This window comes from Engystomops pustulosus, chromosome 4 (assembly GCF_040894005.1).
Source record: "Engystomops pustulosus chromosome 4, aEngPut4.maternal, whole genome shotgun sequence".
Taxonomy (NCBI): Eukaryota; Metazoa; Chordata; class Amphibia; order Anura; family Leptodactylidae; genus Engystomops; species Engystomops pustulosus.
Window position 1 is genome coordinate 214,503,946 of NC_092414.1, and position 21,665 is coordinate 214,525,610.

The window sequence follows — 21,665 nt, forward strand, 5'->3', positions numbered from 1 at the left end:
AAACCAGCTTCCATGTCAATTTGGTGAGGCTCACTTTCTTATTTTCTAACTGGAGAAATTCCAAGAAATGTCTCACTAAGGTGCACATTCATAGTTCTTATTTTATTAACTAGCCTGTGTGTGCGTGTATATAAGTAAAAGTCTGCGCTGTGAACAGGATTTGAACCTGTGCGGGGAGACCCCATTGGATTTCGAGTCCAACGCCTTAACCACTCGGCCATCACAGCTGAACTTTAGTCAAAAGTTCAAATCCCATGTGAAAAGTGTCGTTTTGTTGGATGCGTTAATATACGGGACTCTGGTTACATGTCTGGTTGTCTTTAGGTAGGCTCAAGCATGGAGAATCTTTTGGTGTGATTGCTTGCCATAGGCTGAGGTTCGCATTCTCTAAGGTTCAAGAGAAGAGACAGCTCAATGTTTCATCCCCTGTAAAATCAATCACGAAGCAGTTTCATAAGATAAGTTACTTTCAATCGATCAGTTTTAAGAGCCACCCTAAAATCAAAGACTTTAATGAGTTTGCTTTCTTTGACTGCGTTTTCTCTTGCACTCTAAAACTTAATCTCAATAAATGTTAATTCAACAGATCAACATTTTTTGATAAAGGATGGAAAACACGTGATAAGAGATGACAATGTTCACTTCCTCCTAATAGCAAAATACAAGGAGATGCGGAAGTGTAAGCATTGTGGGACGGAATGCTACCGTAACAGTGCCAGCGGTGAGAAAGACTATGTTTTTGTATAGACAGAGAGTTTAAAATGATGACTGACCACGACGTGATTTGAACACGCAACCTTCTGATCTGGAGTCAGACGCGCTACCGTTGCGCCACGCGGTCTTTGGCCAGGCAGGCTTTTCGCAGTCTTTGATGCCAAGTTGGTCATTTATAATTCTAAATGATTAATACAAATCTTTATTCAATGCATTGACAATTTCATAAAGGAAAAAACAGAGAATTTAAAGGCAACCAATTTTGCCACTTTGTTTCTAGCTAGTTACAAAAAGGAAGGAATAACTAAGGATCGTAGACCATAATTTCCATGATGGAATGGGAGCGGCTCAAAAGACCATGTTGTATTATCGACACAATGAGCAAAACGTCAACTGACCCCGACGTGATTTGAACACGCAACCTTCTGATCTGGAGTCAGACGCGCTACCGTTGCGCCACGAGGTCACTTTGGGCGGCAGCAGTTAGTGGAGCTTCATGCTTAATTCCAGTTGAAAATTATGAACTTGACTGATAATGATGAATAATTCATATGGAAATGAAAACAAAGCCATATTTCCGAAAAACTCCAAAACACTTAAACTCAGGATACATACAAAAAAACCTGGTGGTTAGTGGACACTCAAGCAGACAGTAAGTGTCTGAAGAAAAATAACCATTTCTCTAACAGTTCATATAGGAAAAGGACAGTTAACCTCAACGGCTGTTGAGTTCAACACCTTAACCACTCTGCCACAACAGCTTAACGGTTGCAAAATATTCCGATCTTATTGGAAAATTGCCATTTTGTTCTCTCCTAAAGGCTAAAGACAAGGAGAAATGGACATCTAAGCATTGTGGGATGCCATTTTATCGAAAGAGGGGGAGTGGTCTGAAAAACTATGTTTTGGTACAGACAGAGTGCTTAAAACAATGACTGACCCCGACGTGATTTGAACACGCAACCTTCTGATCTGGAGTCAGACGCGCTACCGTTGCGCCACGAGGTCTCTGTTGGTGCTAAAGGTTGACACTAAGTTCTGGATGAAAATTAGGAATTGGACAGATAATGCTGAATAATTCATATGGAAATATGAAAAAATCCATATTTCCAAAATTCCAAAACACTAAAATTGAGGAAGCATCAAAAAATCTTGTGTTTAGTGGAAACTGAATCAGATAGTAAGCATCTGAAGAAAGGTAACCAGTTCTTTAACCATTCCTATAAGAAAACGATGCTAAACCAGCTTCCATGTCAATTTGGTGAGGCTCACTTTCTTATTTTCTAACTGGAGAAATTCCAAGAAATGTCTCACTAAGGTGCACATTCATAGTTCTTATTTTATTAACTAGCCTGTGTGTGCGTGTATATAACTAAAAGTCTGCGCTGTGAACAGGATTAGAACCTGTGCGGGGAGACCCCATTGGATTTCGAGTCCAACGCCTTAACCACTCGGCCATCACAGCTGAACTTTAGTCAAAAGTTCAAATCCCATGTGAAAAGTGTCGTTTTGTTGGATGCGTTAATATACGGGACTCTGGTTACATGTCTGGTTGTCTTTAGGTAGGCTCAAGCATGGAGAATCTTTTGGTGTGATTGCTTGCCATAGGCTGAGGTTCGCATTCTCTAAGGTTCAAGAGAAGAGACAGCTCAATGTTTCATCCCCTGTAAAATCAATCACGAAGCAGTTTCATAAGATAAGTTACTTTCAATCGATCAGTTTTAAGAGCCACCCTAAAATCAAAGACTTTAATGAGTTTGCTTTCTTTGACTGCGTTTTCTCTTGCACTCTAAAACTTAATCTCAATAAATCTTAATTCAACAGATCAACATTTTTTGATAAAGGATGGAAAACACGTGATAAGAGATGACAATGTTCACTTCCTCCTAATAGCAAAATACAAGGAGATGCGGAAGTGTAAACATTGTGGGACGGAATGCTACCGTAACAGTGCCAGCGGTGAGAAAGACTATGTTTTTGTATAGACAGAGAGTTTAAAATGATGACTGACCACGACGTGATTTGAACACGCAACCTTCTGATCTGGAGTCAGACGCGCTACCGTTGCGCCACGCGGTCTTTGGCCAGGCAGGCTTTTCGCAGTCTTTGATGCCAAGTTGGTCATTTATAATTCTAAATGATTAATACAAATCTTTATTCAATGCATTGACAATTTCATAAAGGAAAAAACAGAGAATTTAAAGGCAACCAATTTTGCCACTTTGTTTCTAGCTAGTTACAAAAAGGAAGGAATAACTAAGGATCGTAGACCATAATTTCCATGATGGAATGGGAGCGGCTCAAAAGACCATGTTGTATTATCGACACAATGAGCAAAACGTCAACTGACCCCGACGTGATTTGAACACGCAACCTTCTGATCTGGAGTCAGACGCGCTACCGTTGCGCCACGAGGTCACTTTGGGCGGCAGCAGTTAGTGGAGCTTCACGCTTAATTCCAGTTGAAAATTAGGAACTTGACTGATAATGATGAATAATTCATATGGAAATGAAAGCAAAGCCATATTTCCGAAAAACTCCAAAACACTTAAACTCAGGATACATACAAAAAAACCTGGTGGTTAGTGGACACTCAAGCAGACAGTAAGTGTCTGAAGAAAAATAACCATTTCTCTAACAGTTCATATAGGAAAAGGACAGTTAACCTCAACGGCTGTTGAGTTCAACACCTTAACCACTCTGCCACAACAGCTTAACGGTTGCAAAATATTCCGATCTTATTGGAAAATTGCCATTTTGTTCTCTCCTAAAGGCTAAAGACAAGGAGAAATGGACATCTAAGCATTGTGGGATGCCATTTTATCGAAAGAGTGGGAGTGGTCTGAAAAACTATGTTTTGGTACAGACAGAGTGCTTAAAACAATGACTGACCCCGACGTGACTTGAACACGCAATCTTCTGATCTGGAGTCAGACGCGCTACCGTTGCGCCACGAGGTCTCTGTTGGTGCTAAGGGTTGACACTAAGTTCTGGATGAAAATTAGGAATTGGACAGATAATGCTGAATAATTCATATGGAAATATGAAAAAATCCATATTTCCAAAATTCCAAAACACTAAAATTGAGGAAGCATCAAAAAATCTTGTGTTTAGTGGAAACTGAATCAGATAGTAAGCATCTGAAGAAAGGTAACCAGTTCTTTAACCATTCCTATAAGAAAACGATGCTAAACCAGCTTCCATGTCAATTTGGTGAGGCTCACTTTCTTATTTTCTAACTGGAGAAATTCCAAGAAATGTCTCACTAAGGTGCACATTCATAGTTCTTATTTTATTAACTAGCCTGTGTGTGCGTGTATATAACTAAAAGTCTGCGCTGTGAACAGGATTTGAACCTGTGCGGGGAGACCCCATTGGATTTCGAGTCCAACGCCTTAACCACTCGGCCTTCACAGCTGAACTTTAGTCAAAAGTTCAAATCCCATGTGAAAAGTGTCGTTTTGTTGGATGCGTTAATATACGGGACTCTGGTTACATGTCTGGTTGTCTTTAGGTAGGCTCAAGCATGGAGAATCTTTTGGTGTGATTGCTTGCCATAGGCTGAGGTTCGCATTCTCTAAGGTTCAAGAGAAGAGACAGCTCAATGTTTCATCCCCTGTAAAATCAATCACGAAGCAGTTTCATAAGATAAGTTACTTTCAATCGATCAGTTTTAAGAGCCACCCTAAAATCAAAGACTTTAATGAGTTTGCTTTCTTTGACTGCGTTTTCTCTTGCACTCTAAAACTTAATCTCAATAAATCTTAATTCAACAGATCAACATTTTTTGATAAAGGATGGAAAACACGTGATAAGAGATGACAATGTTCACTTCCTCCTAATAGCAAAATACAAGGAGATGCGGAAGTGTAAGCATTGTGGGACGGAATGCTACCGTAACAGTGCCAGCGGTGAGAAAGACTATGTTTTTGTATAGACAGAGAGTTTAAAATGATGACTGACCACGACGTGATTTGAACACGCAACCTTCTGATCTGGAGTCAGACGCGCTACCGTTGCGCCACGAGGTCTTTGGCCAGGCAGGCTTTTCGCAGTCTTTGATGCCAAGTTGGTCATTTATAATTCTAAATGATTAATACAAATCTTTATTCAATGCATCGACAATTTCATAAAGGAAAAAACAGAGAATTTAAAGGCAACCAAATTTGCCACTTTGTTTCTAGCTAGTTACAAAAAGGAAGGAATAACTAAGGATCGTAGACCATAATTTCCATGATGGAATGGGAGCGGCTCAAAAGACCATGTTGTATTATCGACACAATGAGCAAAATGTCAACTGACCCCGACGTGATTTGAACACGCAACCTTCTGATCTGGAGTCAGGCGCGCTACCGTTGCGCCACGAGGTCACTTTGGGCGGCAGCAGTTAGTGGAGCTTCACGCTTAATTCCAGTTGAAAATTAGGAACTTGACTGATAATGATGAATAATTCATATGGAAATGAAAACAAAGCCATATTTCCGAAAAACTCCAAAACACTTAAACTCAGGATACATACAAAAAAACCTGGTGGTTAGTGGACACTCAAGCAGACAGTAAGTGTCTGAAGAAAAATAACCATTTCTCTAACAGTTCATATAGGAAAAGGACAGTTAACCTCAACGGCTGTTGAGTTCAACACCTTAACCACTCTGCCACAACAGCTTAACGGTTGCAAAATATTCCGATCTTATTGGAAAATTGCCATTTTGTTCTCTCCTAAAGGCTAAAGACAAGGAGAAATGGACATCTAAGCATTGTGGGATGCCATTTTATCGAAAGAGTGGGAGTGGTCTGAAAAACTATGTTTTGGTACAGACAGAGTGCTTAAAACAATGACTAACCCTGACGTGATTTGAACACGCAACCTTCTGATCTGGAGTCAGACGCGCTACTGTTGCGCCACGAGGTCTCTGCTGGTGCTAAAGGTTGACACTAAGTTCTGGATGAAAATTAGGAATTGGACAGATAATGCTGAATAATTCATATGGAAATATGAAAAAATCCGTATTTCCAAAATTCCAAAACACTAAAATTGAGGAAGCATCAAAAAATCTTGTGTTTAGTGGAAACTCAATCAGATAGTAAGCATCTGAAGAAAGGTAACCAGTTCTTTAACCATTCCTATAAGAAAACGATGCTAAACCAGCTTCCATGTCAATTTGGTGAGGCTCACTTTCTTATTTTCTAACTGGAGAAATTCCAAGAAATGTCTCACTAAGGTGCACATTCATAGTTCTTATTTTATTAACTAGCCTGTGTGTGCGTGTATATAACTAAAAGTCTGCGCTGTGAACAGGATTTGAACCTGTGCGGGGAGACCCCATTGGATTTCGAGTCCAACGCCTTAACCACTCGGCCATCACATGGAAATGAAAACAAAGCCATATTTCCGAAAAACTCCAAAACACTTAAACTCAGGATACATACAAAAAAACCTGGTGGTTAGTGGACACTCAAGCAGACAGTAAGTGTCTGAAGAAAAATAACCATTTCTCTAACAGTTCATATAGGAAAAGGACAGTTAACCTCAACGGCTGTTGAGTTCAACACCTTAACCACTCTGCCACAACAGCTTAACGGTTGCAAAATATTCCGATCTTATTGGAAAATTGCCATTTTGTTCTCTCCTAAAGGCTAAAGACAAGGAGAAATGGACATCTAAGCATTGTGGGATGCCATTTTATCGAAAGAGTGGGAGTGGTCTGAAAAACTATGTTTTGGTACAGACAGAGTGCTTAAAACAATGACTGACCCCGACGTGATTTGAACACGCAACCTTCTGATCTGGAGTCAGACGCGCTACCGTTGCGCCACGAGGTCTCTGTTGGTGCTAAAGGTTGACACTAAGTTCTGGATGAAAATTAGGAATTGGACAGATAATGCTGAATAATTCATATGGAAATATGAAAAAATCCATATTTCCAAAATTCCAAAACACTAAAATTGAGGAAGCATCAAAAAATCTTGTGTTTAGTGGAAACTCAATCAGATAGTAAGCATCTGAAGAAAGGTAACCAGTTCTTTAACCATTCCTATAAGAAAACGATGCTAAACCAGCTTCCATGTCAATTTGGTGAGGCTCACTTTCTTATTTTCTAACTGGAGAAATTCCAAGAAATGTCTCACTAAGGTGCACATTCATAGTTCTTATTTTATTAACTAGCCTGTGTGTGCGTGTATATAACTAAAAGTCTGCGCTGTGAACAGGATTTGAACCTGTGCGGGGAGACCCCATTGGATTTCGAGTCCAACGCCTTAACCACTCGGCCATCACAGCTGAACTTTAGTCAAAAGTTCAAATCCCATGTGAAAAGTGTCGTTTTGTTGGATGCGTTAATATACGGGACTCTGGTTACATGTCTGGTTGTCTTTAGGTAGGCTCAAGCATGGAGAATCTTTTGGTGTGATTGCTTGCCATAGGCTGAGGTTCGCATTCTCTAAGGTTCAAGAGAAGAGACAGCTCAATGTTTCATCCCCTGTAAAATCAATCACGAAGCAGTTTCATAAGATAAGTTACTTTCAATCGATCAGTTTTAAGAGCCACCCTAAAATCAAAGACTTTAATGAGTTTGCTTTCTTTGACTGCGTTTTCTCTTGCACTCTAAAACTTAATCTCAATAAATCTTAATTCAACAGATCAACATTTTTTGATAAAGGATGGAAAACACGTGATAAGAGATGACAATGTTCACTTCCTCCTAATAGCAAAATACAAGGAGATGCGGAAGTGTAAGCATTGTGGCACGGAATGCTACCGTAACAGTGCCAGCGGTGAGAAAGACTATGTTTTTGTATAGACAGAGAGTTTAAAATGATGACTGACCACGACGTGATTTGAACACGCAACCTTCTGATCTTGAGTCAGACGCGCTACCGTTGCGCCACGAGGTCTTTGCCAGGCAGGCTTTTCGCAGTCTTTGATGCCAAGTTGGTCATTTATAATTCTAAATGATTAATACAAATCTTTATTCAATGCATCGACAATTTCATAAAGGAAAAAACAGAGAATTTAAAGGCAACCAATTTTGCCACTTTGTTTCTCGCTAGTTACAAAAAGGAAGGAATAACTAAGGATCGTAGACCATAATTTCCATGATGGAATGGGAGCGGCTCAAAAGACCATGTTGTATTATCGACACAATGAGCAAAACGTCAACTGAACCCGACGTGATTTGAACACGCAACCTTCTGATCTGGAGTCAGGCGCGCTACCGTTGCGCCACGAGGTCACTTTGGGCGGCAGCAGTTAGTGGAGCTTCACGCTTAATTCCAGTTGAAAATTAGGAACTTGACTGATAATGATGAATAATTCATATGGAAATGAAAACAAAGCCATATTTCCGAAAAACTCCAAAACACTTAAACTCAGGATACATACAAAAAAACCTGGTGGTTAGTGGACACTCAAGCAGACAGTAAGTGTCTGAAGAAAAATAACCATTTCTCTAACAGTTCATATAGGAAAAGGACAGTTAACCTCAACGGCTGTTGAGTTCAACACCTTAACCACTCTGCCACAACAGCTTAACGGTTGCAAAATATTCCGATCTTATTGGAAAATTGCCATTTTGTTCTCTCCTAAAGGCTAAAGACAAGGAGAAATGGACATCTAAGCATTGTGGGATGCCATTTTATCGAAAGAGTGGGAGTGGTCTGAAAAACTATGTTTTGGTACAGACAGAGTGCTTAAAACAATGACTGACCCCGACGTGATTTGAACACGCAACCTTCTGATCTGGAGTCAGACGCGCTACCGTTGCGCCACGAGGTCTCTGTTGGTGCTAAAGGTTGACACTAAGTTCTGGATGAAAATTAGGAATTGGACAGATAATGCTGAATAATTCATATGGAAATATGAAAAAATCCATATTTCCAAAATTCCAAAACACTAAAATTGAGGAAGCATCAAAAAATCTTGTGTTTAGTGGAAACTCAATCAGATAGTAAGCATCTGAAGAAAGGTAACCAGTTCTTTAACCATTCCTATAAGAAAACGATGCTAAACCAGCTTCCATGTCAATTTGGTGAGGCTCACTTTCTTATTTTCTAACTGGAGAAATTCCAAGAAATGTCTCACTAAGGTGCACATTCATAGTTCTTATTTTATTAACTAGCCTGTGTGTGCGTGTATATAACTAAAAGTCTGCGCTGTGAACAGGATTTGAACCTGTGCGGGGAGACCCCATTGGATTTCGAGTCCAACGCCTTAACCACTCGGCCATCACAGCTGAACTTTAGTCAAAAGTTCAAATCCCATGTGAAAAGTGTCGTTTTGTTGGATGCGTTAATATACGGGACTCTGGTTACATGTCTGGTTGTCTTTAGGTAGGCTCAAGCATGGAGAATCTTTTGGTGTGATTGCTTGCCATAGGCTGAGGTTCGCATTCTCTAAGGTTCAAGAGAAGAGACAGCTCAATGTTTCATCCCCTGTAAAATCAATCACGAAGCAGTTTCATAAGATAAGTTACTTTCAATCGATCAGTTTTAAGAGCCACCCTAAAATCAAAGACTTTAATGAGTTTGCTTTCTTTGACTGCGTTTTCTCTTGCACTCTAAAACTTAATCTCAATAAATCTTAATTCAACAGATCAACATTTTTTGATAAAGGATGGAAAACACGTGATAAGAGATGACAATGTTCACTTCCTCCTAATAGCAAAATACAAGGAGATGCGGAAGTGTAAGCATTGTGGGACGGAATGCTACCGTAACAGTGCCAGCGGTGAGAAAGACTATGTTTTTGTATAGACAGAGAGTTTAAAATGATGACTGACCACGACGTGATTTGAACACGCAACCTTCTGATCTGGAGTCAGACGCGCTACCGTTGCGCCACGAGGTCTTTGCCAGGCAGGCTTTTCGCAGTCTTTGATGCCAAGTTGGTCATTTATAATTCTAAATGATTAATACAAATCTTTATTCAATGCATCGACAATTTCATAAAGGAAAAAACAGAGAATTTAAAGGCAACCAATTTTGCCACTTTGTTTCTCGCTAGTTACAAAAAGGAAGGAATAACTAAGGATCGTAGACCATAATTTCCATGATGGAATGGGAGCGGCTCAAAAGACCATGTTGTATTATCGACACAATGAGCAAAACGTCAACTGACCCCGACGTGATTTGAACACGCAACCTTCTGATCTGGAGTCAGGCGCGCTACCGTTGCGCCACGAGGTCACTTTGGGCGGCAGCAGTTAGTGGAGCTTCACGCTTAATTCCAGTTGAAAATTATGAACTTGACTGATAATGATGAATAATTCATATGGAAATGAAAACAAAGCCATATTTCCGAAAAACTCCAAAACACTTAAACTCAGGATACATACAAAAAAACCTGGTGGTTAGTGGACACTCAAGCAGACAGTAAGTGTCTGAAGAAAAATAACCATTTCTCTAACAGTTCATATAGGAAAAGGACAGTTAACCTCAACGGCTGTTGAGTTCAACACCTTAACCACTCTGCCACAACAGCTTAACGGTTGCAAAATATTCCGATCTTATTGGAAAATTGCCATTTTGTTCTCTCCTAAAGGCTAAAGACAAGGAGAAATGGACATCTAAGCATTGTGGGATGCCATTTTATCGAAAGAGTGGGAGTGGTCTGAAAAACTATGTTTTGGTACAGACAGAGTGCTTAAAACAACGACTGACCCCGACGTGATTTGAACACGCAACCTTCTGATCTGGAGTCAGACGCGCTACCGTTGCGCCACGAGGTCTCTGTTGGTGCTAAAGGTTGACACTAAGTTCTGGATGAAAATTAGGAATTGGACAGATAATGCTGAATGATTCATATGGAAATATGAAAAAATCCATATTTCCAAAATTCCAAAACACTAAAATTGAGGAAGCATCAAAAAATCTTGTGTTTAGTGGAAACTGAATCAGATAGTAAGCATCTTAAGAAAGGTAACCAGTTCTTTAACCATTCCTATAAGAAAACGATGCTAAACCAGCTTCCATGTCAATTTGGTGAGGCTCACTTTCTTATTTTCTAACTGGAGAAATTCCAAGAAATGTCTCACTAAGGTGCACATTCATAGTTCTTATTTTATTAACTAGCCTGTGTGTGCGTGTATATAACTAAAAGTCTGCGCTGTGAACAGGATTTGAACCTGTGCGGGGGGACCCCACTGGATTTCGAGTCCAACGCCTTAACCACTCGGCCATCACAGCTGAACTTTAGTTAAAACTTCAAATCCCATGTGAAAAGTGTCGTTTTGTTGGATGCGTTAATATACGGGACTCTGGTTACATGTCTGGTTGTCTTTAGGTAGGCTTAAGCATGGAGAATCTTTTGGTGTGATTGCTTGCCATAGGCTAAGGTTCGCATTCTCTAAGGTTCAAGAGAAGAGACAGCTCAATGTTTCATCCCCTGTAAAATCAATCACGAAGCAGTTTCATAAGATAAGTTACTTTCAATCGATCAGTTTTAAGAGCCACCCTAAAATCAAAGACTTTAATGAGTTTGCTTTCTTTGACTGCGTTTTCTCTTGCACTCTAAAACTTAATCTCAATAAATCTTAATTCAACAGATCAACATTTTTTGATAAAGGATGGAAAACACGTGATAAGAGATGACAATGTTCACTTCCTCCTAATAGCAAAATACAAGGAGATGCGGAAGTGTAAGCATTGTGGGACGGAATGCTACCGTAACAGTGCCAGCGGTGAGAAAGACTATGTTTTTGTATAGACAGAGAGTTTAAAATGATGACTGACCACGACGTGATTTGAACACGCAACCTTCTGATCTGGAGTCAGACGCGCTACCGTTGCGCCACGCGGTCTTTGGCCAGGCAGGCTTTTCGCAGTCTTTGATGCCAAGTTGGTCATTTATAATTCTAAATGATTAATACAAATCTTTATTCAATGCATTGACAATTTCATGAAGGAAAAAACAGAGAATTTAAAGGCAACCAAATTTGCCACTTTGTTTCTAGCTAGTTACAAAAAGGAAGGAATAAGTAAGGATCGTAGACCATAATTTCCATGATGGAATGGGAGCAGCTCAAAAGACCATGTTGTATTATCGACACAATGAGCAAAACGTCAACTGACCCCGACGTGATTTGAACACGCAACCTTCTGATCTGGAGTCAGACGCGCTACCGTTGCGCCACGAGGTCAGTTAGTGGAGCTTCACGCTTAATTCCAGTTGAAAATTATGAACTTGACTGATAATGATGAATAATTCATATGGAAATGAAAACAAAGCCATATTTCCGAAAAACTCCAAAACACTTAAACTCAGGATACATACAAAAAAACCTGGTGGTTAGTGGACACTCAAGCAGACAGTAAGTGTCTGAAGAAAAATAACCATTTCTCTAACAGTTCATATAGGAAAAGGACAGTTAACCTCAACGGCTGTTGAGTTCAACACCTTAACCACTCTGCCACAACAGCTTAACGGTTGCAAAATATTCCGATCTTATTGGAAAATTGCCATTTTGTTCTCTCCTAAAGGCTAAAGACAAGGAGAAATGGACATCTAAGCATTGTGGGATGCCATTTTATCGAAAGAGTGGGAGTGGTCTGAAAAACTATGTTTTGGTACAGACAGAGTGCTTAAAACAACGACTGACCCCGACGTGATTTGAACACGCAACCTTCTGATCTGGAGTCAGACGCGCTACCGTTGCGCCACGAGGTCTCTGTTGGTGCTAAAGGTTGACACTAAGTTCTGGATGAAAATTAGGAATTGGACAGATAATGCTGAATGATTCATATGGAAATATGAAAAAATCCATATTTCCAAAATTCCAAAACACTAAAATTGAGGAAGCATCAAAAAATCTTGTGTTTAGTGGAAACTGAATCAGATAGTAAGCATCTTAAGAAAGGTAACCAGTTCTTTAACCATTCCTATAAGAAAACGATGCTAAACCAGCTTCCATGTCAATTTGGTGAGGCTCACTTTCTTATTTTCTAACTGGAGAAATTCCAAGAAATGTCTCACTAAGGTGCACATTCATAGTTCTTATTTTATTAACTAGCCTGTGTGTGCGTGTATATAACTAAAAGTCTGCGCTGTGAACAGGATTTGAACCTGTGCGGGGGGACCCCACTGGATTTCGAGTCCAACGCCTTAACCACTCGGCCATCACAGCTGAACTTTAGTTAAAACTTCAAATCCCATGTGAAAAGTGTCGTTTTGTTGGATGCGTTAATATACGGGACTCTGGTTACATGTCTGGTTGTCTTTAGGTAGGCTTAAGCATGGAGAATCTTTTGGTGTGATTGCTTGCCATAGGCTAAGGTTCGCATTCTCTAAGGTTCAAGAGAAGAGACAGCTCAATGTTTCATCCCCTGTAAAATCAATCACGAAGCAGTTTCATAAGATAAGTTACTTTCAATCGATCAGTTTTAAGAGCCACCCTAAAATCAAAGACTTTAATGAGTTTGCTTTCTTTGACTGCGTTTTCTCTTGCACTCTAAAACTTAATCTCAATAAATCTTAATTCAACAGATCAACATTTTTTGATAAAGGATGGAAAACACGTGATAAGAGATGACAATGTTCACTTCCTCCTAATAGCAAAATACAAGGAGATGCGGAAGTGTAAGCATTGTGGGACGGAATGCTACCGTAACAGTGCCAGCGGTGAGAAAGACTATGTTTTTGTATAGACAGAGAGTTTAAAATGATGACTGACCACGACGTGATTTGAACACGCAACCTTCTGATCTGGAGTCAGACGCGCTACCGTTGCGCCACGCGGTCTTTGGCCAGGCAGGCTTTTCGCAGTCTTTGATGCCAAGTTGGTCATTTATAATTCTAAATGATTAATACAAATCTTTATTCAATGCATTGACAATTTCATAAAGGAAAAAACAGAGAATTTAAAGGCAACCAAATTTGCCACTTTGTTTCTAGCTAGTTACAAAAAGGAAGGAATAAGTAAGGATCGTAGACCATAATTTCCATGATGGAATGGGAGCAGCTCAAAAGACCATGTTGTATTATCGACACAATGAGCAAAACGTCAACTGACCCCGACGTGATTTGAACACGCAACCTTCTGATCTGGAGTCAGACGCGCTACCGTTGCGCCACGAGGTCAGTTAGTGGAGCTTCACGCTTAATTCCAGTTGAAAATTATGAACTTGACTGATAATGATGAATAATTCATATGGAAATGAAAACAAAGCCATATTTCCGAAAAACTCCAAAACACTTAAACTCAGGATACATACAAAAAAACCTGGTGGTTAGTGGACACTCAAGCAGACAGTAAGTGTCTGAAGAAAAATAACCATTTCTCTAACAGTTCATATAGGAAAAGGACAGTTAACCTCAACGGCTGTTGAGTTCAACACCTTAACCACTCTGCCACAACAGCTTAACGGTTGCAAAATATTCCGATCTTATTGGAAAATTGCCATTTTGTTCTCTCCTAAAGGCTAAAGACAAGGAGAAATGGACATCTAAGCATTGTGGGATGCCATTTTATCGAAAGAGTGGGAGTGGTCTGAAAAACTATGTTTTGGTACAGACAGAGTGCTTAAAACAATGACTGACCCCGACGTGATTTGAACACGCAACCTTCTGATCTGGAGTCAGACGCGCTACCGTTGCGCCACGAGGTCTCTGTTGGTGCTAAAGGTTGACACTAAGTTCTGGATGAAAATTAGGAATTGGACAGATAATGCTGAATAATTCATATGGAAATATGAAAAAATCCATATTTCCAAAATTCCAAAACACTAAAATTGAGGAAGCATCAAAAAATCTTGTGTTTAGTGGAAACTGAATCAGATAGTAAGCATCTGAAGAAAGGTAACCAGTTCTTTAACCATTCCTATAAGAAAACGATGCTAAACCAGCTTCCATGTCAATTTGGTGAGGCTCACTTTCTTATTTTCTAACTGGAGAAATTCCAAGAAATGTCTCACTAAGGTGCACATTCATAGTTCTTATTTTATTAACTAGCCTGTGTGTGCGTGTATATAACTAAAAGTCTGCGCTGTGAACAGGATTTGAACCTGTGCGGGGAGAGCCCATTGGATTTCGAGTCCAACGCCTTAACCACTCGGCCATCACAGCTGAACTTTAGTCAAAAGTTCAAATCCCATGTGAAAAGTGTCGTTTTGTTGGATGCGTTAATATACGGGACTCTGGTTACATGTCTGGTTGTCTTTAGGTAGGCTCAAGCATGGAGAATCTTTTGGTGTGATTGCTTGCCATAGGCTGAGGTTCGCATTCTCTAAGGTTCAAGAGAAGAGACAGCTCAATGTTTCATCCCCTGTAAAATCAATCACGAAGCAGTTTCATAAGATAAGTTACTTTCAATCGATCAGTTTTAAGAGCCACCCTAAAATCAAAGACTTTAATGAGTTTGCTTTCTTTGACTGCGTTTTCTCTTGCACTCTAAAACTTAATCTCAATAAATCTTAATTCAACAGATCAACATTTTTTGATAAAGGATGGAAAACACGTGATAAGAGATGACAATGTTCACTTCCTCCTAATAGCAAAATACAAGGAGATGCGGAAGTGTAAGCATTGTGGGACGGAATGCTACCGTAACAGTGCCAGCGGTGAGAAAGACTATGTTTTTGTATAGACAGAGAGTTTAAAATGATGACTGACCACGACGTGATTTGAACACGCAACCTTCTGATCTGGAGTCAGATGCGCTACCGTTGCGCCACGCGGTCTTTGGCCAGGCAGGCTTTTCGCAGTCTTTGATGCCAAATTGGTCATTTATAATTCTAAATGATTAATACAAATCTTTATTCAATGCATTGACAATTTCATAAAGGAAAAAACAGAGAATTTAAAGGCAACCAAATTTGCCACTTTGTTTCTAGCTAGTTACAAAAAGGAAGGAATAACTAAGGATCGTAGACCATAATTTCCATGATGGAATGGGAGCGGCTCAAAAGACCATGTTGTATTATCGACACAATGAGCAAAACGTCAACTGACCCCGACGTGATTTGAACACGCAACCTTCTGATCTGGAGTCAGACGCGCTACCGTTGCGCCACGAGGTCACTTTGGGCGGCAGCAGTTAGTGGAGCTTCACGCTTAATTCCAGTTGAAAATTATGAACTTGACTGATAATGATGAATAATTCATATGGAAATGAAAACAAAGCCATATTTCCGAAAAACTCCAAAACACTTAAACTCAGGATACATACAAAAAAACCTGGTGGTTAGTGGACACTCAAGCAGACAGTAAGTGTCTGAAGAAAAATAACCATTTCTCTAACAGTTCATATAGGAAAAGGACAGTTAACCTCAACGGCTGTTGAGTTCAACACCTTAACCACTCTGCCACAACAGCTTAACGGTTGCAAAATATTCCGATCTTATTGGAAAATTGCCATTTTGTTCTCTCCTAAAGGCTAAAGACAAGGAGAAATGGACATCTAAGCATTGTGGGATGCCATTTTATCGAAAGAGTGGGAGTGGTCTGAAAAACTATGTTTTGGTACAGACAGAGTGCTTAAAACAATGACTGACCCCGACGTGATTTGAACACGCAACCTTCTGATCTGGAGTCAGACGCGCTACCGTTGCGCCACGAGGTCTCTGTTGGTGCTAAAGGTTGACACTAAGTTCTGGATGAAAATTAGGAATTGGACAGATAATGCTGAATAATTCATATGGAAATATGAAAAAATCCATATTTCCAAAATTCCAAAACACTAAAATTGAGGAAGCATCAAAAAATCTTGTGTTTAGTGGAAACTCAATCAGATAGTAAGCATCTGAAGAAAGGTAACCAGTTCTTTAACCATTCCTATAAGAAAACGATGCTAAACCAGCTTCCATGTCAATTTGGTGAGGCTCACTTTCTTATTTTCTAACTGGAGAAATTCCAAGAAATGTCTCACTAAGGTGCACATTCATAGTTCTTATTTTATTAACTAGCCTGTGTGTGCGTGTATATAACTAAAAGTCTGCGCTGTGAAAAGGATTTGAACCTGTGCGGGGAGACCCCATTGGATTTCGAGTCCAACGCCTTAACCACTCGGCCATCACAGCTGAACTTTAGTCAAAAGTTCAAATCCCATGTGAAAAGTGTCGTTTTGTTGGATGCGTTAATATACGGGACTCTGGTTACATGTCTGGTTGTCTTTAGGTAGGCTCAAGCATGGAGAATCTTTTGGTGTGATTGCTTGCCATAGGCTGAGGTTCGCATTCTCTAAGGTTCAAGAGAAGAGACAGCTCAATGTTTCATCCCCTGTAAAATCAATCACGAAGCAGTTTCATAAGATAAGTTACTTTCAATCGATCAGTTTTAAGAGCCACCCTAAAATCAAAGACTTTAATGAGTTTGCTTTCTTTGATTGCGTTTTCTCTTGCACTCTAAAACTTAATCTCAATAAATCTTAATTCAACAGATCAACATTTTTTGATAAAGGATGGAAAACACGTGATAAGAGATGACAATGTTCACTTCCTCCTAATAGCAAAATACAAGGAGATGCGGAAGTGTAAGCATTGTGGGACGGAATGCTACCGTAACAGTGCCAGCGGTGAGAAAGACTATGTTTTTGTATAGACAGAGAGTTTAAAATGATGACTGACCACGACGTGATTTGAACACGCAACCTTCTGATCTGGAGTCAGATGCGCTACCGTTGCGCCACGCGGTCTTTGGCCAGGCAGGCTTTTCGCAGTCTTTGATGCCAAATTGGTCATTTATAATTCTAAATGATTAATACAAATCTTTATTCAATGCATTGACAATTTCATAAAGGAAAAAACAGAGAATTTAAAGGCAACCAAATTTGCCACTTTGTTTCTAGCTAGTTACAAAAAGGAAGGAATAACTAAGGATCGTAGACCATAATTTCCATGATGGAATGGGAGCGGCTCAAAAGACCATGTTGTATTATCGACACAATGAGCAAAACGTCAACTGACCCCGACGTGATTTGAACACGCAACCTTCTGATCTGGAGTCAGACGCGCTACCGTTGCGCCACGAGGTCACTTTGGGCGGCAGCAGTTAGTGGAGCTTCACGCTTAATTCCAGTTGAAAATTATGAACTTGACTGATAATGATGAATAATTCATATGGAAATGAAAACAAAGCCATATTTCCGAAAAACTCCAAAACACTTAAACTCAGGATACATACAAAAAAACCTGGTGGTTAGTGGACACTCAAGCAGACAGTAAGTGTCTGAAGAAAAATAACCATTTCTCTAACAGTTCATATAGGAAAAGGACAGTTAACCTCAACGGCTGTTGAGTTCAACACCTTAACCACTCTGCCACAACAGCTTAACGGTTGCAAAATATTCCGATCTTATTGGAAAATTGCCATTTTGTTCTCTCCTAAAGGCTAAAGACAAGGAGAAATGGACATCTAAGCATTGTGGGATGCCATTTTATCGAAAGAGTGGGAGTGGTCTGAAAAACTATGTTTTGGTACAGACAGAGTGCTTAAAACAATGACTGACCCCGACGTGATTTGAACACGCAACCTTCTGATCTGGAGTCAGACGCGCTACCGTTGCGCCACGAGGTCTCTGTTGGTGCTAAAGGTTGACACTAAGTTCTGGATGAAAATTAGGAATTGGACAGATAATGCTGAATAATTCATATGGAAATATGAAAAAATCCATATTTCCAAAATTCCAAAACACTAAAATTGAGGAAGCATCAAAAAATCTTGTGTTTAGTGGAAACTCAATCAGATAGTAAGCATCTGAAGAAAGGTAACCAGTTCTTTAACCATTCCTATAAGAAAACGATGCTAAACCAGCTTCCATGTCAATTTGGTGAGGCTCACTTTCTTATTTTCTAACTGGAGAAATTCCAAGAAATGTCTCACTAAGGTGCACATTCATAGTTCTTATTTTATTAACTAGCCTGTGTGTGCGTGTATATAACTAAAAGTCTGCGCTGTGAAAAGGATTTGAACCTGTGCGGGGAGACCCCATTGGATTTCGAGTCCAACGCCTTAACCACTCGGCCATCACAGCTGAACTTTAGTCAAAAGTTCAAATCCCATGTGAAAAGTGTCGTTTTGTTGGATGCGTTAATATACGGGACTCTGGTTACATGTCTGGTTGTCTTTAGGTAGGCTCAAGCATGGAGAATCTTTTGGTGTGATTGCTTGCCATAGGCTGAGGTTCGCATTCTCTAAGGTTCAAGAGAAGAGACAGCTCAATGTTTCATCCCCTGTAAAATCAATCACGAAGCAGTTTCATAAGATAAGTTACTTTCAATCGATCAGTTTTAAGAGCCACCCTAAAATCAAAGACTTTAATGAGTTTGCTTTCTTTGATTGCGTTTTCTCTTGCACTCTAAAACTTAATCTCAATAAATCTTAATTCAACAGATCAACATTTTTTGATAAAGGATGGAAAACACGTGATAAGAGATGACAATGTTCACTTCCTCCTAATAGCAAAATACAAGGAGATGCGGAAGTGTAAGCATTGTGGGAGGGAATGCTACCGTAACAGTGCCAGCGGTGAGAAAGACTATGTTTTTGTATAGACAGAGAGTTTAAAATGATGACTGACCACGACGTGATTTGAACACGCAACCTTCTGATCTTGAGTCAGACGCGCTACCGTTGCGCCACGAGGTCTTTGCCAGGCAGGCTTTTCGCAGTCTTTGATGCCAAGTTGGTCATTTATAATTCTAAATGATTAATACAAATCTTTATTCAATGCATCGACAATTTCATAAAGGAAAAAACAGAGAATTTAAAGGCAACCAATTTTGCCACTTTGTTTCTCGCTAGTTACAAAAAGGAAGGAATAACTAAGGATCGTAGACCATAATTTCCATGATGGAATGGGAGCGGCTCAAAAGACCATGTTGTATTATCGACACAATGAGCAAAACGTCAACTGACCCCGACGTGATTTGAACACGCAACCTTCTGATCTGGAGTCAGACGCGCTACCGTTGCGCCACGAGGTCAGTTAGTGGAGCTTCATGCTTAATTCCAGTTGAAAATTATGAACTTGACTGATAATGATGAATAATTCATATGGAAATGAAAACAAAGCCATATTTCCGAAAAACTCCAAAACACTTAAACTCAGGATACATACAAAAAAACCTGGTGGTTAGTGGACACTCAAGCAGACAGTAAGTGTCTGAAGAAAAATAACCATTTCTCTAACAGTTCATATAGGAAAAGGACAGTTAACCTCAACGGCTGTTGAGTTCAACACCTTAACCACTCTGCCACAACAGCTTAACGGTTGCAAAATATTCCGATCTTATTGGAAAATTGCCATTTTGTTCTCTCCTAAAGGCTAAAGACAAGGAGAAATGGACATCTAAGCATTGTGGGATGCCATTTTATCGAAAGAGTGGGAGTGGTCTGAAAAACTATGTTTTGGTACAGACAGAGTGCTTAAAACAATGACTGACCCCGACGTGATTTGAACACGCAACCTTCTGATCTGTAGTCAGACGCGCTACCGTTGCGCCACGAGGTCTCTGTTGGTGCTAAAGGTTGACACTAAGTTCTGGATGAAAATTAGGAATTGGACAGATAATGCTGAATAATTCATATGGAAATATGAAAAAATCCATATTTCCAAAATTCCAAAACACTAAAATTGAGGAAGCATCAAAAAATCTTGTGTTTAGTGGAAACTGAATCAGATAGTAAGCATCTGAAGAAAGGTAACCAGTTCTTTAACCATTCCTATAAGAAAACGATGCTAAACCAGCTTCCATGTCAATTTGGTGAGGCTCACTTTCTTATTTTCTAACTGGAGAAATTCCAAGAAATGTCTCACTAAGGTGCACATTCATAGTTCTTATTTTATTAACTAGCCTGTGTGTGCGTGTATATAACTAAAAGTCTGCGCTGTGAACAGGATTTGAACCTGTGCGGGGAGACCCCATTGGATTTCGAGTCCAACGCCTTAACCACTCGGCCATCACAGCTGAACTTTAGTCAAAAGTTCAAATCCCATGTGAAAAGTGTCGTTTTGTTGGATGCGTTAATATACGGGACTCTGGTTACATGTCTGGTTGTCTTTAGGTAGGCTCAAGCATGGAGAATCTTTTGGTGTGATTGCTTGCCATAGGCTGAGGTTCGCATTCTCTAAGGTTCAAGAGAAGAGACAGCTCAATGTTTCATCCCCTGTAAAATCAATCACGAAGCAGTTTCATAAGATAAGTTACTTTCAATCGATCAGTTTTAAGAGCCACCCTAAAATCAAAGACTTTAATGAGTTTGCTTTCTTTGACTGCGTTTTCTCTTGCACTCTAAAACTTAATCTCAATAAATCTTAATTCAACAGATCAACATTTTTTGATAAAGGATGGAAAACACGTGATAAGAGATGACAATGTTCACTTCCTCCTAATAGCAAAATACAAGGAGATGCGGAAGTGTAAGCATTGTGGGACGGAATGCTACCGTAACAGTGCCAGCGGTGAGAAAGACTATGTTTTTGTATAGACAGAGAGTTTAAAATGATGACTGACCACGACGTGATTTGAACACGCAACCTTCTGATCTGGAGTCAGACGCGCTACCGTTGCGCCACGCGGTCTTTGGCCAGGCAGGCTTTTCGCAGTCTTTGATGCCAAGTTGGTCATTTATAATTCTAAATGATTAATACAAATCTTTATTCAATGCATTGACAATTTCATAAAGGAAAAAACAGAGAATTTAAAGGCAACCAATTTTGCCACTTTGTTTCTAGCTAGTTACAAAAAGGAAGGAATAACTAAGGATCGTAGACCATAATTTCCATGATGGAATGGGAGCGGCTCAAAAGACCATGTTGTATTATCGACACAATGAGCAAAACGTCAACTGACCCCGACGTGATTTGAACACGCAACCTTCTGATCTGGAGTCAGACGCGCTACCGTTGCGCCACGAGGTCACTTTGGGCGGCAGCAGTTAGTGGAGCTTCACGCTTAATTTCAGTTGAAAATTAGGAACTTGACTGATAATGATGAATAATTCATATGGAAATGAAAACAAA

At 39.8% G+C, this 21,665-nt stretch overlaps 43 non-coding genes across 43 annotated transcripts; all 43 read right to left on the bottom strand.

Annotated features, from left to right (window-relative positions):
• Positions 1-145: 145 nt before the first annotated feature.
• On the bottom strand, positions 146-227 carry TRNAS-CGA (transfer RNA serine (anticodon CGA)). Its single transcript has one exon. It is a non-coding gene; the product is annotated as a tRNA-Ser (tRNA).
• Positions 228-769: 542 nt separating this feature from the next.
• Positions 770-841, bottom strand: TRNAW-CCA (transfer RNA tryptophan (anticodon CCA)). Its single transcript has one exon. It is a non-coding gene; the product is annotated as a tRNA-Trp (tRNA).
• A 267-nt stretch (positions 842-1,108) lies between these two features.
• TRNAW-CCA (transfer RNA tryptophan (anticodon CCA)) lies at positions 1,109-1,180 on the bottom strand. The gene has a single exon. It is a non-coding gene; the product is annotated as a tRNA-Trp (tRNA).
• A 470-nt stretch (positions 1,181-1,650) lies between these two features.
• Positions 1,651-1,722, bottom strand: TRNAW-CCA (transfer RNA tryptophan (anticodon CCA)). Its single transcript has one exon. It is a non-coding gene; the product is annotated as a tRNA-Trp (tRNA).
• A 375-nt stretch (positions 1,723-2,097) lies between these two features.
• TRNAS-CGA (transfer RNA serine (anticodon CGA)) lies at positions 2,098-2,179 on the bottom strand. The gene has a single exon. It is a non-coding gene; the product is annotated as a tRNA-Ser (tRNA).
• Positions 2,180-2,721: 542 nt separating this feature from the next.
• TRNAW-CCA (transfer RNA tryptophan (anticodon CCA)) lies at positions 2,722-2,793 on the bottom strand. Its single transcript has one exon. It is a non-coding gene; the product is annotated as a tRNA-Trp (tRNA).
• A 267-nt stretch (positions 2,794-3,060) lies between these two features.
• TRNAW-CCA (transfer RNA tryptophan (anticodon CCA)) lies at positions 3,061-3,132 on the bottom strand. The gene has a single exon. It is a non-coding gene; the product is annotated as a tRNA-Trp (tRNA).
• A 470-nt stretch (positions 3,133-3,602) lies between these two features.
• On the bottom strand, positions 3,603-3,674 carry TRNAW-CCA (transfer RNA tryptophan (anticodon CCA)). Its single transcript has one exon. It is a non-coding gene; the product is annotated as a tRNA-Trp (tRNA).
• Positions 3,675-4,049: 375 nt separating this feature from the next.
• Positions 4,050-4,131, bottom strand: TRNAS-CGA (transfer RNA serine (anticodon CGA)). The gene has a single exon. It is a non-coding gene; the product is annotated as a tRNA-Ser (tRNA).
• A 542-nt stretch (positions 4,132-4,673) lies between these two features.
• On the bottom strand, positions 4,674-4,745 carry TRNAW-CCA (transfer RNA tryptophan (anticodon CCA)). The gene has a single exon. It is a non-coding gene; the product is annotated as a tRNA-Trp (tRNA).
• Positions 4,746-5,012: 267 nt separating this feature from the next.
• On the bottom strand, positions 5,013-5,084 carry TRNAW-CCA (transfer RNA tryptophan (anticodon CCA)). The gene has a single exon. It is a non-coding gene; the product is annotated as a tRNA-Trp (tRNA).
• A 1,381-nt stretch (positions 5,085-6,465) lies between these two features.
• Positions 6,466-6,537, bottom strand: TRNAW-CCA (transfer RNA tryptophan (anticodon CCA)). The gene has a single exon. It is a non-coding gene; the product is annotated as a tRNA-Trp (tRNA).
• A 375-nt stretch (positions 6,538-6,912) lies between these two features.
• Positions 6,913-6,994, bottom strand: TRNAS-CGA (transfer RNA serine (anticodon CGA)). Its single transcript has one exon. It is a non-coding gene; the product is annotated as a tRNA-Ser (tRNA).
• A 542-nt stretch (positions 6,995-7,536) lies between these two features.
• TRNAL-CAA (transfer RNA leucine (anticodon CAA)) lies at positions 7,537-7,608 on the bottom strand. Its single transcript has one exon. It is a non-coding gene; the product is annotated as a tRNA-Leu (tRNA).
• Positions 7,609-7,874: 266 nt separating this feature from the next.
• TRNAW-CCA (transfer RNA tryptophan (anticodon CCA)) lies at positions 7,875-7,946 on the bottom strand. The gene has a single exon. It is a non-coding gene; the product is annotated as a tRNA-Trp (tRNA).
• A 470-nt stretch (positions 7,947-8,416) lies between these two features.
• On the bottom strand, positions 8,417-8,488 carry TRNAW-CCA (transfer RNA tryptophan (anticodon CCA)). Its single transcript has one exon. It is a non-coding gene; the product is annotated as a tRNA-Trp (tRNA).
• Positions 8,489-8,863: 375 nt separating this feature from the next.
• Positions 8,864-8,945, bottom strand: TRNAS-CGA (transfer RNA serine (anticodon CGA)). The gene has a single exon. It is a non-coding gene; the product is annotated as a tRNA-Ser (tRNA).
• Positions 8,946-9,487: 542 nt separating this feature from the next.
• Positions 9,488-9,559, bottom strand: TRNAW-CCA (transfer RNA tryptophan (anticodon CCA)). Its single transcript has one exon. It is a non-coding gene; the product is annotated as a tRNA-Trp (tRNA).
• Positions 9,560-9,825: 266 nt separating this feature from the next.
• Positions 9,826-9,897, bottom strand: TRNAW-CCA (transfer RNA tryptophan (anticodon CCA)). Its single transcript has one exon. It is a non-coding gene; the product is annotated as a tRNA-Trp (tRNA).
• A 470-nt stretch (positions 9,898-10,367) lies between these two features.
• Positions 10,368-10,439, bottom strand: TRNAW-CCA (transfer RNA tryptophan (anticodon CCA)). The gene has a single exon. It is a non-coding gene; the product is annotated as a tRNA-Trp (tRNA).
• A 375-nt stretch (positions 10,440-10,814) lies between these two features.
• On the bottom strand, positions 10,815-10,896 carry TRNAS-CGA (transfer RNA serine (anticodon CGA)). Its single transcript has one exon. It is a non-coding gene; the product is annotated as a tRNA-Ser (tRNA).
• A 542-nt stretch (positions 10,897-11,438) lies between these two features.
• On the bottom strand, positions 11,439-11,510 carry TRNAW-CCA (transfer RNA tryptophan (anticodon CCA)). The gene has a single exon. It is a non-coding gene; the product is annotated as a tRNA-Trp (tRNA).
• A 267-nt stretch (positions 11,511-11,777) lies between these two features.
• Positions 11,778-11,849, bottom strand: TRNAW-CCA (transfer RNA tryptophan (anticodon CCA)). The gene has a single exon. It is a non-coding gene; the product is annotated as a tRNA-Trp (tRNA).
• A 455-nt stretch (positions 11,850-12,304) lies between these two features.
• Positions 12,305-12,376, bottom strand: TRNAW-CCA (transfer RNA tryptophan (anticodon CCA)). The gene has a single exon. It is a non-coding gene; the product is annotated as a tRNA-Trp (tRNA).
• Positions 12,377-12,751: 375 nt separating this feature from the next.
• Positions 12,752-12,833, bottom strand: TRNAS-CGA (transfer RNA serine (anticodon CGA)). The gene has a single exon. It is a non-coding gene; the product is annotated as a tRNA-Ser (tRNA).
• Positions 12,834-13,375: 542 nt separating this feature from the next.
• TRNAW-CCA (transfer RNA tryptophan (anticodon CCA)) lies at positions 13,376-13,447 on the bottom strand. The gene has a single exon. It is a non-coding gene; the product is annotated as a tRNA-Trp (tRNA).
• A 267-nt stretch (positions 13,448-13,714) lies between these two features.
• TRNAW-CCA (transfer RNA tryptophan (anticodon CCA)) lies at positions 13,715-13,786 on the bottom strand. The gene has a single exon. It is a non-coding gene; the product is annotated as a tRNA-Trp (tRNA).
• A 455-nt stretch (positions 13,787-14,241) lies between these two features.
• TRNAW-CCA (transfer RNA tryptophan (anticodon CCA)) lies at positions 14,242-14,313 on the bottom strand. Its single transcript has one exon. It is a non-coding gene; the product is annotated as a tRNA-Trp (tRNA).
• Positions 14,314-14,688: 375 nt separating this feature from the next.
• Positions 14,689-14,770, bottom strand: TRNAS-CGA (transfer RNA serine (anticodon CGA)). Its single transcript has one exon. It is a non-coding gene; the product is annotated as a tRNA-Ser (tRNA).
• A 542-nt stretch (positions 14,771-15,312) lies between these two features.
• Positions 15,313-15,384, bottom strand: TRNAW-CCA (transfer RNA tryptophan (anticodon CCA)). Its single transcript has one exon. It is a non-coding gene; the product is annotated as a tRNA-Trp (tRNA).
• A 267-nt stretch (positions 15,385-15,651) lies between these two features.
• TRNAW-CCA (transfer RNA tryptophan (anticodon CCA)) lies at positions 15,652-15,723 on the bottom strand. Its single transcript has one exon. It is a non-coding gene; the product is annotated as a tRNA-Trp (tRNA).
• Positions 15,724-16,193: 470 nt separating this feature from the next.
• On the bottom strand, positions 16,194-16,265 carry TRNAW-CCA (transfer RNA tryptophan (anticodon CCA)). The gene has a single exon. It is a non-coding gene; the product is annotated as a tRNA-Trp (tRNA).
• Positions 16,266-16,640: 375 nt separating this feature from the next.
• TRNAS-CGA (transfer RNA serine (anticodon CGA)) lies at positions 16,641-16,722 on the bottom strand. Its single transcript has one exon. It is a non-coding gene; the product is annotated as a tRNA-Ser (tRNA).
• A 542-nt stretch (positions 16,723-17,264) lies between these two features.
• TRNAW-CCA (transfer RNA tryptophan (anticodon CCA)) lies at positions 17,265-17,336 on the bottom strand. Its single transcript has one exon. It is a non-coding gene; the product is annotated as a tRNA-Trp (tRNA).
• A 267-nt stretch (positions 17,337-17,603) lies between these two features.
• TRNAW-CCA (transfer RNA tryptophan (anticodon CCA)) lies at positions 17,604-17,675 on the bottom strand. Its single transcript has one exon. It is a non-coding gene; the product is annotated as a tRNA-Trp (tRNA).
• Positions 17,676-18,145: 470 nt separating this feature from the next.
• Positions 18,146-18,217, bottom strand: TRNAW-CCA (transfer RNA tryptophan (anticodon CCA)). Its single transcript has one exon. It is a non-coding gene; the product is annotated as a tRNA-Trp (tRNA).
• Positions 18,218-18,592: 375 nt separating this feature from the next.
• Positions 18,593-18,674, bottom strand: TRNAS-CGA (transfer RNA serine (anticodon CGA)). Its single transcript has one exon. It is a non-coding gene; the product is annotated as a tRNA-Ser (tRNA).
• A 542-nt stretch (positions 18,675-19,216) lies between these two features.
• TRNAL-CAA (transfer RNA leucine (anticodon CAA)) lies at positions 19,217-19,288 on the bottom strand. The gene has a single exon. It is a non-coding gene; the product is annotated as a tRNA-Leu (tRNA).
• Positions 19,289-19,554: 266 nt separating this feature from the next.
• TRNAW-CCA (transfer RNA tryptophan (anticodon CCA)) lies at positions 19,555-19,626 on the bottom strand. Its single transcript has one exon. It is a non-coding gene; the product is annotated as a tRNA-Trp (tRNA).
• A 455-nt stretch (positions 19,627-20,081) lies between these two features.
• TRNAC-ACA (transfer RNA cysteine (anticodon ACA)) lies at positions 20,082-20,153 on the bottom strand. The gene has a single exon. It is a non-coding gene; the product is annotated as a tRNA-Cys (tRNA).
• Positions 20,154-20,528: 375 nt separating this feature from the next.
• TRNAS-CGA (transfer RNA serine (anticodon CGA)) lies at positions 20,529-20,610 on the bottom strand. The gene has a single exon. It is a non-coding gene; the product is annotated as a tRNA-Ser (tRNA).
• A 542-nt stretch (positions 20,611-21,152) lies between these two features.
• TRNAW-CCA (transfer RNA tryptophan (anticodon CCA)) lies at positions 21,153-21,224 on the bottom strand. The gene has a single exon. It is a non-coding gene; the product is annotated as a tRNA-Trp (tRNA).
• A 267-nt stretch (positions 21,225-21,491) lies between these two features.
• On the bottom strand, positions 21,492-21,563 carry TRNAW-CCA (transfer RNA tryptophan (anticodon CCA)). Its single transcript has one exon. It is a non-coding gene; the product is annotated as a tRNA-Trp (tRNA).
• Between the last annotated feature and the right edge of the window lie 102 nt (positions 21,564-21,665).